General features: G+C 36.6%; 1 long non-coding RNA gene across 1 annotated transcript; it reads right to left on the reverse strand.

Moving 5' to 3' along the window:
• Positions 1-10143: 10143 nt before the first annotated feature.
• On the reverse strand, positions 10144-14228 carry LOC138128999 (uncharacterized). Its single transcript, XR_011158996.1, has 4 exons — positions 12968-14228; positions 12364-12521; positions 10852-12165; positions 10144-10791 (listed from the first exon to the last, which is right to left on the reverse strand). It is a non-coding gene; the product is annotated as an uncharacterized lncRNA (long non-coding RNA).
• Between the last annotated feature and the right edge of the window lie 725 nt (positions 14229-14953).

A 14953-nucleotide genomic window follows, 5' to 3' on the forward strand; every position in this document is an offset into this window, starting at 1 on the left:
CAAATTACGAGTTTCCTGGAAGACATGGAGATATCCCCTTTTGCCAGTAGATGCCCCTAGGATTTTCGAACGTTGAATTTTAATAAAATCAATGTTGGAATAAGTAGACTTATCACCATTTGCTTTCGCACCACAGATTTATTTTAGGCAGCCATTCAATTGAGCATTTAGCAGTTGTTGCTTCTTGAGCCGCAATTCAACTTGAAGCACTTCTTTCCTTAATTCATGCTCTTCCAGAAATGTTTCTATCTGAAGTTTCATAAAGTCTAATTTGGCCTGCATAACTTCTTCATACAATTACGATTTTGTGGTAGCTAATGTTTTTGTTTCTGTAAATAATATAAATGGAAACTATTTATTTTTGAGAAACATTGTCATGTCAAACTTACTTTTATATTTATTTCCAGATTCCTTTCTTCAATTAGAATTAGGTTTTAGTTTTTTTTCAACTGGTTGTTGCAACATAAACTGCTTCATGGATACTGATAGGGGCTTGTAATTGGGCTTTAAGCCTGTTAGCTCACTAACCAATTATAATAATAATAATAATCATAACATCACAGATGAATATTGGGACCAACTTTGCTTTGCCCCTAAAAACTAATTTATATTCATGTACATTTTATGGAAATCTACCTATATTACCACAAGGGTTCCTTATTGTATTTATAATAATCTCATCAGCTTGGCTTGTTTGATCTCCTCAACAAATGGGACTTCTGTGAGTTCATCTAACATGTGTTTATTCACATCTTCCTCTGGATCTGAAATAAGTTTAATGATAATAATTAACAGGGTAAAAGTAAATCCTGCATATCATACGATTATCTTCATAGTCATCGTCATCTATAGCTACTAGCCCTTCCACACAAGTAGCTCCCATAAGCTCCTTAGGCATCTCTAAATCTAAACTTGTTATTTTATTCGGACTTGGAGGTCCTCCACCTGTACGCAAAGTTGTTTTTTTCTCATCAAAAATTTTTTTGCAATCTTTTTTCATATTACGAAACTTTGTTCTCAGGGACTCTGCACTGCGGAAAGTGCTGGACTTGCTGTTAAATTGGTGTTCAATCTACGTCCAGATGTTGCTCTTCATCTCCCGCATCGTTTGGCCATTTTTTTTGTTTTCGATAACGTCGTTATGTTTCCCCACTAATGCCATCAGCAAGTCGGTCTCTTCGCCCGTAAAATTGCTGCCTTTTTTCTTGTCACCTCTAGATGCCATCCCTTGCTTGATACACTATCACAATCACCACTAAATGCTAACTAGAACAATTAACACTTGTGTTAATTACAACGGCGCACAGACGGTGAAAGTTAGTCAAAATTATTTACCTTCATTTTGCCATTCCTAACGTAATTTTTAACCATTTTAGTAGTATTTATTGTTTACAATGTATTGTTAGAATAGAAACAAATAACCAAAACAATGTAAATAAAGAACATAATTTTATCACATATTATATCCCAAGTGCAACATTTTTTATCGCCAATTTTTTTGCTAATGAACGAAAACAAACATAAATGAGGTCTGAAGACCTCGACTTCGTCTCGTGCTCTTATTTTCTAATAATTGGTCTTCTGATCGAATAATTTATGGATGTTTGAGTTCATTAGCAAAAAAATTGCCGATATTTAATTTTGCACCAAGGGTATACGGCTGATTATTTCCTGAATAGAATGAAACCAAACGCATTATTTCCAATCTTTTTTATTCAAAATAATTAAAAAAAAAAAAAAAAACAGGTACCGATATTTTTTTATCAGATTATTGCACATGTGCATTTTAGAGAAATTTTATCGGGTTATTTTTTGTTTTTTCGTTTTGATTGATCAATATTTGTCACGCAATTGCTTGCTAAAGACATCCAGGAATAATAATCAGTGTAATTATTATTTCACAATAGAGATGAGCGATCCGGTGATTTTTCAAAAACGTCGTTCCTGGTGACCGTGATTTCTGAGTCACCGTGATTTCAAACAGTCACTGATCACGACTAATTTTTACAGGAAATCGTTATCCCTAAATCACTTAATACACATGATGCAGTTACTTTAGTTGCAGTTATTTTAAGCTGTTTATAAATTATAATTTAAAAGATAATTATTAATTTATTAATGTATTATTACACTCTGGCTTATCATGAACAGAACAGGTACGTTATCACTCCAGATTTAGCTTGGCAAAAATTGCTACCTTTCAGTGAGATAGCTTTTGTTTTGTAATAGTGCCAGATGGTAATAACATTTCAGATTACAGAATTCTGTAAGGAAAAATAGGAAAATGCTAAAGTTACAATTTCTATTTTGTTGTGTATAGGGTAACTGCATAATAACCAGGGATTTAAGAATTTAAGAAAATATGTAGTGAAATCACTAATCACGGTTACTCGTGATTTCCGAGTCACGGTGATAAAATCACCGGTAGTGAAATATCGCTCATCTCTGTTTCACAATATTCTGTTTTTTGTTCGACACTGTCAGAATTTGAGAAATTTCTCCTGTGTGACCGGATTTTCATAAATGTCACAACTTGTCAGAACGAACCGTCAAGCTAATTTTAAAGATTTTAAGCGATTTGGAACCTTTAATGGGCTCGTCGAACAAAAAAATTCACAGATCTCGAAATCCTTGCAACCATCGGAGGGTGTTGAAAACGAACACGATATATGTATAATGAACACTGTTTATTACAATTTTATAAATAACAATACCAAATACAAACAAAAAAAACAATGGAATTATAAATGTTAAATGGATAAACAAATTAAATAAGCGAATATATAATTAACAGGGTGCAGGATTTATTATCATCCAAAAAAAAAACATATTTTCATTATGGAAAATCACCTAAAATATCAACCTAAGGAACTAAATACATGACATAAAATTATAGGGGTACCATCGGCTGCATAGAAATTACATAAAAACGAAACACGAAAAATTAAATAAAAAAAGATTGAAGGTGCACACACACACAAAAAAGGATCAATGTACAATGTGAATGCAAACGTACCTACATAATACGGATAATTTACCAATTGCTCGTATTTAAAATTTGTCCATGAAATGTCCCGCGATTGTTATCCACAGTCTCATCATCACCATCGCTGGAAGATGATGAATGAGAGCCAGCAATGACGTAGGGTGAATTTTTGGGAATAATAAATGATGAGCGAAGCCGCTCATTATCAACAATTGCGGCGCGTTCGTAAAACATAGCTTCAAGAGACATATCCAACGTAAAACCTGATCGCGTTATTTTAAATCCATGTACTTGAACAAACATCATTGTATGTAGATGTGCCGGCGTCACCAATTTTTTCCATTTATGCATTTGGGTTTGTTTGTCTTTTATCTCTCCCAGAGGAACGGAAATTGTGCTCGGTATTGAATTGGTATTAAAGACCCGAAACCCAAACACGCCAGGCTGTTGTTTCCCATTAATACTCTTTGTAGCATTTAATTGTTTATTGTGGAATAATTGCAAAGTGGCAGGCACATTTTTAATAGCAAACGTCTCAAACGCGGAACAAAAAGCATTATTTTGAGCTAACGACTTCAAATCGTTAACAAAATGCTCGATAAATGCTTTCATAAGTTCACTACTCTCTATATTCCATCAGTAGTCCACCGTTGGCACTAACATTGCGACGCGATGTTTGACTTGCAAAGCTTTAATGTCGTGAATGACCGTGCGTTGGGTAAAATTTTCAGAATTTGTTATAAACATACCGTAGGCATTCGTAACCAGAAACAGTACCGGCGGACGCTTATATTGAAACTGACAATAATTTAGTTTATTTGTTGGAGATTTTCGAAATTTAAATTTTTTTTCGCGCAGATTGGTAGCCGTTCTGACGGGATCCATGTGTTGGTTGGCGGTGCGATACGAATCGAAAAACTTAACTTAATATGTTTCAATTCCCGTTCTTTACTGTCTTCATCACAGATGGTTTCAGCGCGATGGAATAAAGTTTTCATCAAGGATCTTTTCTGTTGTGGGTGATGGTGAGATTGCGCATTGAGGTATCTGTCAGAATGTGTTTTCTTTCTATAAACTGTGTGACGAAGCTGGTCTTTGTCCCGTGTCACCAACACATCCAAAAAAGGTATCTGGTTGTTCTCTTCTATTTCCATCGTAAATTTTATGGATGAATGGAGGCTGTTCAGGTGGTTCAAGAATTGATCTAATAATTCACGTCCATGTGGCCATACAACAAATGTGTCATCCACGTACCGTTTCCAAAGTTTCGGCTTAAGTGGAGCTAACTCAAGGGCTTCTTGTTCGAAAGTTTCCATGAATAAGTTGGCTATGACAGGAGATAGTGGGGATCCCATTGCTGCTCCTGCCTTCTGTTCGTAGTAATTTCCTTTCCATAGGAAGTATGTTGATGTTAGGCAAAACCGTACCAATTCTGGAATATCTTCCCGTAGTCCTTGTGTTATCAAATTTTGTTTGATTATTTCGACTGAGTCTTCGACGGGTACGCTTTTTTTTTTTTAATAGAAGTGTACTTCAATTATTGGTTTTAAGTATGAAAAGTAACTAAATTAAAAAAAAAATTCAATTTGTATATATCGCTGTTATCATCTTCGTCACGGTCAATATTGTTGGTCTATGACAGAAAATGATTCATAAAACGGGACATTTTCTTGTCCTGTAGTATTTTTCTTGCGAAAATAACGATTTCTAACTGGAAAATTTCAGTCATTATAAATAATAATCAATAAATTAATTAAATAAACAATGAGCGGTAATTTTTAACCTATAAAGGTTTTATAGTAGTTTATTTGACGAGTTTGTGTGTTTCACTCGCGTTTTAAAATGGACCACGCGTGCCAAAAAAGGCCCAATTTACACACGAACGAGTTGAATACAACGTTTTTTTGTTCGACGAGCCCCTTAAAGGCTCCAAATCGCTTAAAACCTTTAAAATTAGCTTGACGTTTCGTTTTGACAAGTTGTCACATTTATCAAAATCCGTTCACATAGGAGAAAATTCTCAAATTCTGACAGTGTCGAACAAAAAATATATTTTATTTATAACACAAAAAAAATCTCGTTCAAATCCGAGCTCTTGCTGCCGGTTCCGAAATAAAAATGTAACGTTACTCCACTATAACTACAGTGTTAACAAGTTCAAATTGTGGCACCAATGTCCACTTCTTAACACCCCCCCTCAATTTGAATTTCCCTAGGATGTTTACATGTCAAGGTTGTCAAACTCCTAACCTAACAATTTTATCTATTTACAGATTTACAAATGTACAATTTATCCAGGCCTAACACCTATTTCAGCACGAAGTTTATTAAATTGGTTCATTCCCAAAGGTTTAGTGAGGATGTCGGCTTTCTGATCTTCAGATTGTATGTAGCGTACTTTTCTTGATACAAATCCCTCAGCAAGCTGTACTTAACGTCCACGTGTTTCAGCCGTTGGTGTTCCCACTTTCGTAGTGTATGGATGCAGGACTGGTTGTCTTCATAAATCACAACTGGCTCATGTACATCGATGCTCAAATCTGTTGCAAGATTTGTTAGCTACAAAAATTCTGTGGTGGCTGTTGCAAGTGCCACATACTCCGCCTCGGTGGAGGACAAGGCGACGGTAGTCTGTTTTTTTGTTGCCCAAAAAACTTCAATGAGAAAGCCCGAGGTGGATCTTCGATCAGCCCCTCCAGCCCAGTCTGAGTCAGCATAACAGGTTAGCGCTGGACACTCACTTCTCGGATAGAAAAGACCATGACTTGCTGAAGGTATCTCAGAATTGTCTTCAATCCAATCCAGTGACTGTGCTTCGGTTCGCTCTGAAAGCGACTGTAATAATTTACGGCTGTGCTAATGTCTGGTCTTGTGTTCAGCATCAGGAACATGAGGCTTCCAACTAATTCACGGTAGAGCTTCTCTGGGACGTCTTCGTCCTTTTCTTCACTTTCAATTGCAGGTTTCAGCACCATGGGAGTTTTAACTGGTTTACATTCTTCAAGTGTCCACGTTTCATTTTCTTTTAACACCGTCATTTCTTCATGAATTGCTGGCTGCCAATCTTCTTCATCAGGTCTTCCCTCTAACTCTTTACCTATACGTCACCGGTACACTTTCGACACATGCACCTAGAGCAATCATAGAAGTGTCGTAGTCTTCTAACTGCTTAGGAGGCCTTCTCTTACGACTGCTGCGTTGACACTCGTTGGCTTTTTCTTCAGCAATCTCTTCAGTTTCAGTGTCATCTTCAAACCTTTCTTTTTCATCTGTCTCTTTTTCGACTTGCTCTTCTTCGACTTGCCCTTTTTGTCGTTTTTCCGAAGCTCTACCAAACGATCTCTCTTTTCCTTTTTCACTTGTTCCTTATCTCCTTTTTGAATTACAACCTTGGCGGAATACAGCTCCGTCACTAGTTCAAGAAGGTCTTTTTCGTCCAGCAGCGCTTCCATCCGACACTTCCAGTTACTGAAGTTTCTTCCGTCAAACAAAGGGACCCTGTTTTTGTCGTCTGCCATTTTGTCCTCGTTACAAGGACCAAAACCAAAACGTTGTTTTTTTCGTTCTTCAGTGAAGAAAGGCTTCTTCAAATAAATTTTTTGTTCTTGTTACGCAGGGCCCATAACCTGATACAATCAGGTCAGCGTCGAAGAGTTTAACAGTTTATTTTGAACAAAAGAAAAAATGTTGTGATAGTAGAGTTACAAAATAATAGGTACGTGTTACCACTTCGATGGTTGAAACGGCAAAAGGAATCAGTCTTACATTCAAAGAAAAGTGAAAACGGCGCTTTCTGCTTATGCGCACTTAGATGTTAAAAGTCCCTAACTACAGTGTTAACAAGTTCAAATTGTGGCACCAATGTCCACTTCTTAATAATATGGAAAATTAAATTAAAAATTGGAAAGAGAATTACTAAGCATATGCGTGTTTGTTGGAAACATTTTGTAGATGAAGATTTTATTCCACTAATTTGGACGCACTGTCCACTTGTTTGATAGTTTCGAGGTTAGGTATGTAGCACAGCAATAAATGTTCAACTATAAAACAGCTTCCCCCGCGACGTATATTATTATTAACTTACAACAGAACTTAGAAATTATAGTCATTTTCAATGACATCCGTGCTTTCAATATGATAGTATGTTGGCATCATTTGCTGTTTCAATTTAGTAATGTTGAATTTCCTAATTTAGCAATTTACTTTGATGCGGCTAAAGTTACATTCACAACCTCATAATTAGTATTAATACTAACTTATTGTACTTTCAATTAAACGAAAAAATTTAGTTATATACATTTACATGTGATCATTCACAACCATCGAATGAATAATTAGTAATTTGAATTAGTGGCAAAAGCTTGCAAACTCCAAACTTCGGCGTTAAATTAATCTGTAAATTAGACCTGACGCAAGCGCAGTTAAAACGGACAAATGTGACAGAAGATTTCAGGTTACTAAGTTAGGTTAAGTTGTTTTAGTGTTTGCGCAGAATGAGTGGTGCCATTAGGAGAAGAAACCGTACTGCGCTCGCCGGTTTAGCTATAGTTAGTTATTTTTACATCTGGTTGAAGAAATACAATAAGAAACAAAAACGGCGTTGGTGGATGCGACAAGTTAATCAAAACCGACGTCAGCAAGGGGACCACCACAATTTAATTCAGGAAATGCGGCTAGGTGATCCCGACATGTTTTTCAATTATACACGATTAACTATTACATAAAACCATTTGTGCAGGAAGAGTTTAAATGTGGACAAGTATCGCTTTTTATATGTCGATATTGGAGCCTACGGCTCGCAAAGTGATCGAGGTGTTTTACGCTTCTCATCATTTGGACATAAATTACATAACAATTTGTTAGGGTTACCAGAGAACAAGCCTTTTCCTGGCTTAAGAACACCGACACCATTGTATTTTGTAGGCGACGAAGCGTTCCCCTTACATGTGCACTTGATGCGACCCTTTGGAGGACGGGTACTGTCTGTGTCAGAATAGTATATTCTGTAACGAGGTTAGAATGAAAATTCGATCTACGAGTGGAAGATTCCGAGCGCGAGCGTTAGCGAGCGTGAGGAACCACGAGTAGATCGAATTTTCATTCTAACCGAGTAACAGACTGTATTGTCTCCACGACCATGCAATAATTCTCCACGACCAGAAAGTCACAAAACAATTAGGACCCCGCATTGATATCTGACACTGGCAGTTTTGAAATCCATGGCAATCTATGTATTTCTTTGAGCATTATTATGGAATATTCATTCAGTTACTTGTTATGGAATGAAAATACATGCAAAACACATAAAAAGCAAGTGTTTGAGAATAAATATTCCAATCCCAAGAGTGAGAATTTTTACTTTCTATTATTAAAAATGATTTCGGAATTATTACATTCACTAACGGTCGTGTAGAGTAGTATATTTAATTATCGACTCTCACGAGCTCGGCGTTGTATAGAAAATGAATTTGAAATTACGAAACTATGTAAAAGATTATGTAAATGGTGATATAGTATATATAGATATATAAGTGTTGAGTGGTAGAATCAAGCAATAAATCTGTAAGATCTTTTGAGTAGATTTATTATAATAAACACAAAATAATAAAAAAACACATTGTAACCTACCTGAAAGGATGGTCCACTGCCTCGGCATCAGTCGTAGAGCAATTTTTGTATTGGGGGGTTCCTTTTCGACAAAAATAGGGCGCCACGGATTTGGTTGAAAAAAAAAGTTTACAAATTTGACTCTGGGTCCAAATCCGAAAAGCTCAGAGGAAAATTCCGGCAACTTAATGATACAAGCGCGTTGAAAAAAAAACGTGTATTGATAAAAAATGGAAAAAATGAACATGAAAAAAGTATTTGGATTGATAATTGGAGTTGTCAAAATAAACTTGAATTATTCTAGGAAGCCGCTACCATTTAAATGTAAAAATTAAATTCAATTCGGTTTTTGACCCGGGAATTTGTCCTATATTGGAGCGCGTGGCCACGTGTCGTACAGGGCGTTGATTTACTTGAAAAATATTTGACTGATCCGAGCGAACAATCACGCGTAGTAGCTAGCCCTTCACAAAGTTTATTGCAAGTTGTTTTATTAAAATTCAGCGCACTTGCGCGTCAACTAGGTAGCAGATTAACGGAACAAATCGTCCGTTCCTGATGGCAAATTTCCGCTAAGAATGAAAAGCTCTGACCGTAGTTGCTGCGGTGCTGGTCGCTGCCGGAAGCTGGACTCCGGGACTCCGGTGAGGGTGGCTTTTGGCGGTGATGGTTGCGCCGGCGCGGAGCGTTGTGAGTAGCTCGCCTCAAGGATCCGGCGGTAGCTCCTGTGGGTACACGGACTTGCCTCTGGAGAGTCCGGGACACGAAGACGTTATTTTGCGGTAGATCGAAGATAGTACGCGAGAATGACGAGATAAGAAAAAAAGGCCTGGGGAAGACAATAGAAAATTACCCAGCTGAAGAAAAAAAGACGGAAGGTCGACGATAAGAAGATTGGAGGTCTCACCTGAGCTTTTACTATGGCCTTTCGGGAAATTGTTCTGCGAGATGTCCAGTCGTGGATTTCTCGACTGCGACTGCGAGATTGTAGCAGCTTCTTTCCTTTTGCGGCACTTGACGGTAATTAGACCGTACGTTCACCACGTAAACAAGCTTGGTGTACACGCAAAACGGGAAGAGAGCTAAAATCCCTTATCTCTCCCTTTTATTAACTCGGTGTTTTTGTTAATTCCACGTGAAATTGAGTGGGTCAATGGTGTACTGCCGTATGCTGCGGTCGCAGGAAAAGTGGTGTGTTGGATTTTTATGAGAGAAGACTGTTGACAGACCAAAATAAACAAAGAATTACCGGAAATGAGTATTTTAAACAATTGTTTCTGAGGCAGAGTCAGAGAGTTTTTCAGCACGTAGCGCAAAGGAACCCTCAACACAAAAATCACGACTTTGGGATTTTTTGTCAAAAATGGGGCGCTTTAGCGCGTTACAACATATGCGGTTTGCAATCGATCATTGATAAATGTAGGATTTGCGGAACTGAAGGCTCAAAGCGAATATAAGAAACGTCATGATATATTCGCTAAAATTATACACATGAATTTAGCAGTTAAATTCAACTTATTAAAGGATACACAACCACATTACATTTATAAACCAGAAAGTTGTTTGGAAAACGACAATTACAAATTATATTTTGATCGTACAGTTTTAACTGACATTCATATTCACCATAACAGACCAGACATTATTATTTTAAATAAACAACAAAACCAAGCATATCTTTTTGATATAGCTGTTCCAAATTCACACAATGTAACAGAGACATATAACACAAAAATTAATAAATATTTAGAACTCTCCGTTGCTATGAGAAATCTTTGGTGTTTAGAGAAAATTTCGATTTTACCACTTATAATTTCAGCAACGGGAATAGTACCGCAATCTCTTTTTAAAAATTTAAAAATTTTGGACTTAGAGAACACATTGGTAGTTGAAATTCAAAAAGGTATATTATTATACTCATGTCATATCGTGAGGAAATTCCTTAACATTGACACAGAACATAAAACACAAAAAAGTCAAAATGTGGCGGCGAGACGCCGGTAATTATGTTGATAAGCACTGTATTATTACTTGATAGTATTATCCGTAATAGTGTATGTACTCCGGCAAAATTGCCGTGCCGCCAGGTGGTGGAGCAGAATGTGTTAATATAGTCATTGTTGGGAATTTTTAAAGAGTTTGCTATGTTGTCCAATGCGGTCGACATCTTCTCTTCAAACTTATGTCCCTTTTTTACTCTACAAAGCAATAGTTTCAGTTATATAATGATACCTATTCCAAGTAGTCTATTTACATACATAGGGCTTTTTAATCTGGCATTTCTTGAGGTTGTTGGTGTCCCTGCTGGTCTCACAGATGATAAATCCACAGAATGCATGTCACAAGTGCTATTTATTGTATCGGTATTTATTGATGAATCAGTGCGTATGATTAAAGGTGACACAACAATAGCTTCTATTGGATCATCTTGTGAGATGTCATCTAATAGGAACTCTACTCGAATTTCCTCTGGGTCATCTTCAGTACTTAGTACAGTGTTATTAGTCTCTTCAAGGAAGTACATTTAAATTTAGTTTTCTTATTATGTTGACAATTTGGGTGCACGGGTAAACCTTTTGGCGAATAGTTAAAGGATAATAATTAATTTTACGTGCAAGTAACTTCATTTGTTTGCTACATTTCGCGCTCACTGATCTGTATTCTTTTGCCGTTTCCTTGTTAAGCCTGTGGTAACTGGAGAAACGTTAACCTCCATGATGTTAACAAACTTTGATTAACACAACAATTATTGCAAAAACTACAAAATATTGCACTGAATCACAGGAAGAAACTACACCTAAAAAGGTATGACAACATTAACATTTTACCAGCATGGCGCGCACGTGGACCAACATCACGTGATTACTAACTAAACGTTGATTGCTCAAAAAGGATGTAGCCGGTTTTGATACAGTGATGGATATTGCCGAGTTTGATTCCAATCACCGATTTCAACTACCTAAAAGACGTGGATATAACCGATCTTGCTGCAATGAAGTACGTTTATACCATAAAGAAAGGAAAGACGAAAACAACCACGCAAATAAAGTAACGCTTAAGATATAGGATTATATGGCAGCACTAAAATTATCCCAATAATGGAAACCAATATTGGCGTTAAGATGGTTGTCTCGGCTCGTGCAGCTGCATCCCTTTTCCTTCGTTCAGGGCAGGGATTAAAAATTTGTGAAAGAACATGTTTTTGATGTTTATTGTAAATTTTGTTATTGTAACGAAATTCCCTTTAGTACTTTGTGTCTTGAAAACAGTAAAGATGATTTGTAATAGTATTGTATATTTAATAAATAAGTATAATTTCGTCGGTACGCATTAGTTTTGAGGCCGGCTCTGGAATTCACAACAGAGAATTGATTGAAGCATGATTTATGGTTGGGCTGGCCTACTGCAATTGCGACAAAAGGAACGTTTATCTCCGGTTAAATACTTTTAAAGGGCCATATAATCTTATACCTTAAGCGTTACTTTAACTCTATTTGAGTAAAAATGGATATATCCGGTTTTGATTGTAGACCCCTCAATTATTTCCACTATTTAGGATATTACCAATGGTCCTATAGAAAATGTCATTTTTATTGAGTAAACGCTGTTCAAAAATCAAAAAACCAATGTGGTGTAAATGACTTATCTGTCACTGTGATAAATGTTATATGTAATAGGAAATGTCATGAAAAATGTGTGTTATTTGTTATTTGCACCACAATGGTTTTTTGATTTTTGAACGGCGTTTAAGTAAGCATTAAAGTCGATACTTTCTAGGACACTTCGTCCAAAAACCTCAGTAGTTCAAACAGATGCCAATTTTCTTTACAATACGCCCCGGCTCCGCTTCTTTCAGCCTCGGCTTTTTTACGTTTTATTCGTAGGTATTTTTCCCTTAATCCCTTGAAGTATATAACAGCGTCATCACCTTTTAAATATTTACAAAAGTACATTAGTACAATACACGTATATACTCTGTTTGTGAGGCCTATGCGGCTAAGCCATAAAACGACCGAAGCGCTGACAGATTCTAGTGCGTCCAAAACATTTCATGAATAATTAATTATAAGCACCTAGGCCATTCTACTGATATTAATATGTTACAATCCAACTTTTTGGATTTCGTGCTCTAAAGTAATATCCCTTATTTAGCATCTTCCAAACATCATGTTTTCTCACTCTTACGCCCGCACACAGCTTTCAGAACGAGGATGGCCAGTTTGTTAATGTAAGCCGAGCGCAGTACCTTCCAGACAAAAGGAATTTGCATATGTGTGTTAAGCGGTGATTATTATTGATTTATGACAACCCAGTTTTACGGCTTATCCGCAACAATCTCAGAAACCGAGTTTATCAACTTTAATAATGGCTTACCTGTTATTCCAAACATTTGACCAATTTTGTTCCAAGTTCCAAGTTCACTCATTGTTTTGGTTAGGTCATTGTCAAGAAATTCAGTTGATAGTTTAATTGCATCCTTCTTTGTTTTGTTTTTAAAAACTTGATGCAGTACAAGAGATCTAATGATTAGTGCCTTCTCACCAATCCTCAAAATGCTGTTAAGTCTGTTGTGTTTTATTAAAACAATTTTCATCTGACGTTTGGAATCTTCTAGCTGACGTTTTAAATCTTCCATCTGACCACTCAAAATAATTAAAGGGTCAAACTTTTGAAAGGCAATATATATTTCATATGAATCTTGAATTTAATAAAAATGATAAATTCGAAAAGAAGGAACATTTATGATCAAAAGCCTAAAAAAGTTTTACAGTGGTACTAAACTCTGTCCACTCATAGATTGCTTGACATAAATGTTACTAAAAATGTTCACTCTACGCTACAACAAATAGATCCGGCGCGAAATTTTAAAAAATGGAAAGAGCAGATTTACACGTGATGTTTTATTATTATTCTGCATGTTTGCACTTAGGAAAGACGAAAGAAAACTTTAGTACAGTAGGAGTTATATATTAGGTTTTATTAATACAGCGTATTTCACGAGTAATAATGTCCCCGACGGAATAAAATAAAATACATTTTCGAATTTCCGAAAAAGCTGGCTACTGAAGTTAAAATATCCAGCTTTTTTCGGAAATGGCTAAACACAAGCAAGAGATTATTTAATATGTACTCCTATTGAATGCATGAACAAAAATTACCTCTGTATCATTTTCGATGTTTGTAATTAGATTCTTGAGACACGCACTCACTTCACAAATTTAAAAAAATTCACAAAAAATCGCAACGGAACAGATCAAAACAGCAACACGATCAAAACTAATAACTTTTAAAACCAGAGAATCGCAAGACAAAGCTCTAAAGATGAAAAATCGCAAATCTAAATGCTTAAACCACTTTGACAGAACTGACAATTTCGAATTTGAAATGTCATGTAATTTATTTTTCGCCTGGGTTTCATAACAACCAATGAGAATCAGTGGCGCGAATGCTTCAAGATATTACCAACACAATCTATGATACTTTCTTAATATTTTAATGTTATGGTTTGGGGATTTTGTTATCTAAGGATATTTAAAAAAATGTCAGTCAAAAATCAGTGGACGTAGTCTAACAGTTTCTAACAAATTGCAGATAACAAATAATGCTGAATTGGCATAATTGTTTTTGATGCCATTTCGTGTTTATTTTTTCGGTTTTGATTTCTTAGTACTTGGTTGGACCCCCTCTTGCTTGAATTAAAGCCGCACAGCGTCTTGGCATACTGCGGATAAGTCTACGGATGTTTTCTTGGAGGATTTGTCTCCACTCTTCTAAAAGAGCATTTTCCAATTCCAGTAGTGTGATTAAGACAAAGTTCTCACCGCCAGCATGTGCACGAGGTGGTATCTGGGTCTGCCGCACCTCGTCAATGTAACGCCGTGCATTCAAAGCACCATTTCTTATAACGACGAGATCACTTTTATCGTCGATTGAAATACCGCCCCACACCATGACGAAACCATTGCCAAACGGGACTACTTCTTGGACCGTACTGAGCAAAAATCGTTCTCCTGCGCGTCGCCATCATTCGAACACAGACCAAACCTAGACTCGTCAGTGAACATAATCCTTCTCCAGTGACGAATTTGCTAATTATGATGTTCTTGGGCGAAGTGCATTCGCGCTTGCCGCTGATTTCTCGTCAAACGCATTGCTTTAGCTGGACGTCTGGATCTCAGGCCTGCTTCTCGCAGTCGATTTCTTACGGTCTGGTCAGAAATTTGTAGACCTCTGGCACGTAAAAGATCATTTTGTAAACTGCGTGCTGTGTTTGTACGTTTCCGAAGAGCTTGTTAACGCAAAAAACGGTCATCCAGTAGCGTCGTTGCTCTGTGGTGACCTTGTCCAGGAAGACGAGCA

Source organism: Tenebrio molitor, chromosome 4, assembly GCF_963966145.1.
Source record: "Tenebrio molitor chromosome 4, icTenMoli1.1, whole genome shotgun sequence".
NCBI classification, from domain to species: domain Eukaryota; kingdom Metazoa; phylum Arthropoda; class Insecta; order Coleoptera; family Tenebrionidae; genus Tenebrio; species Tenebrio molitor.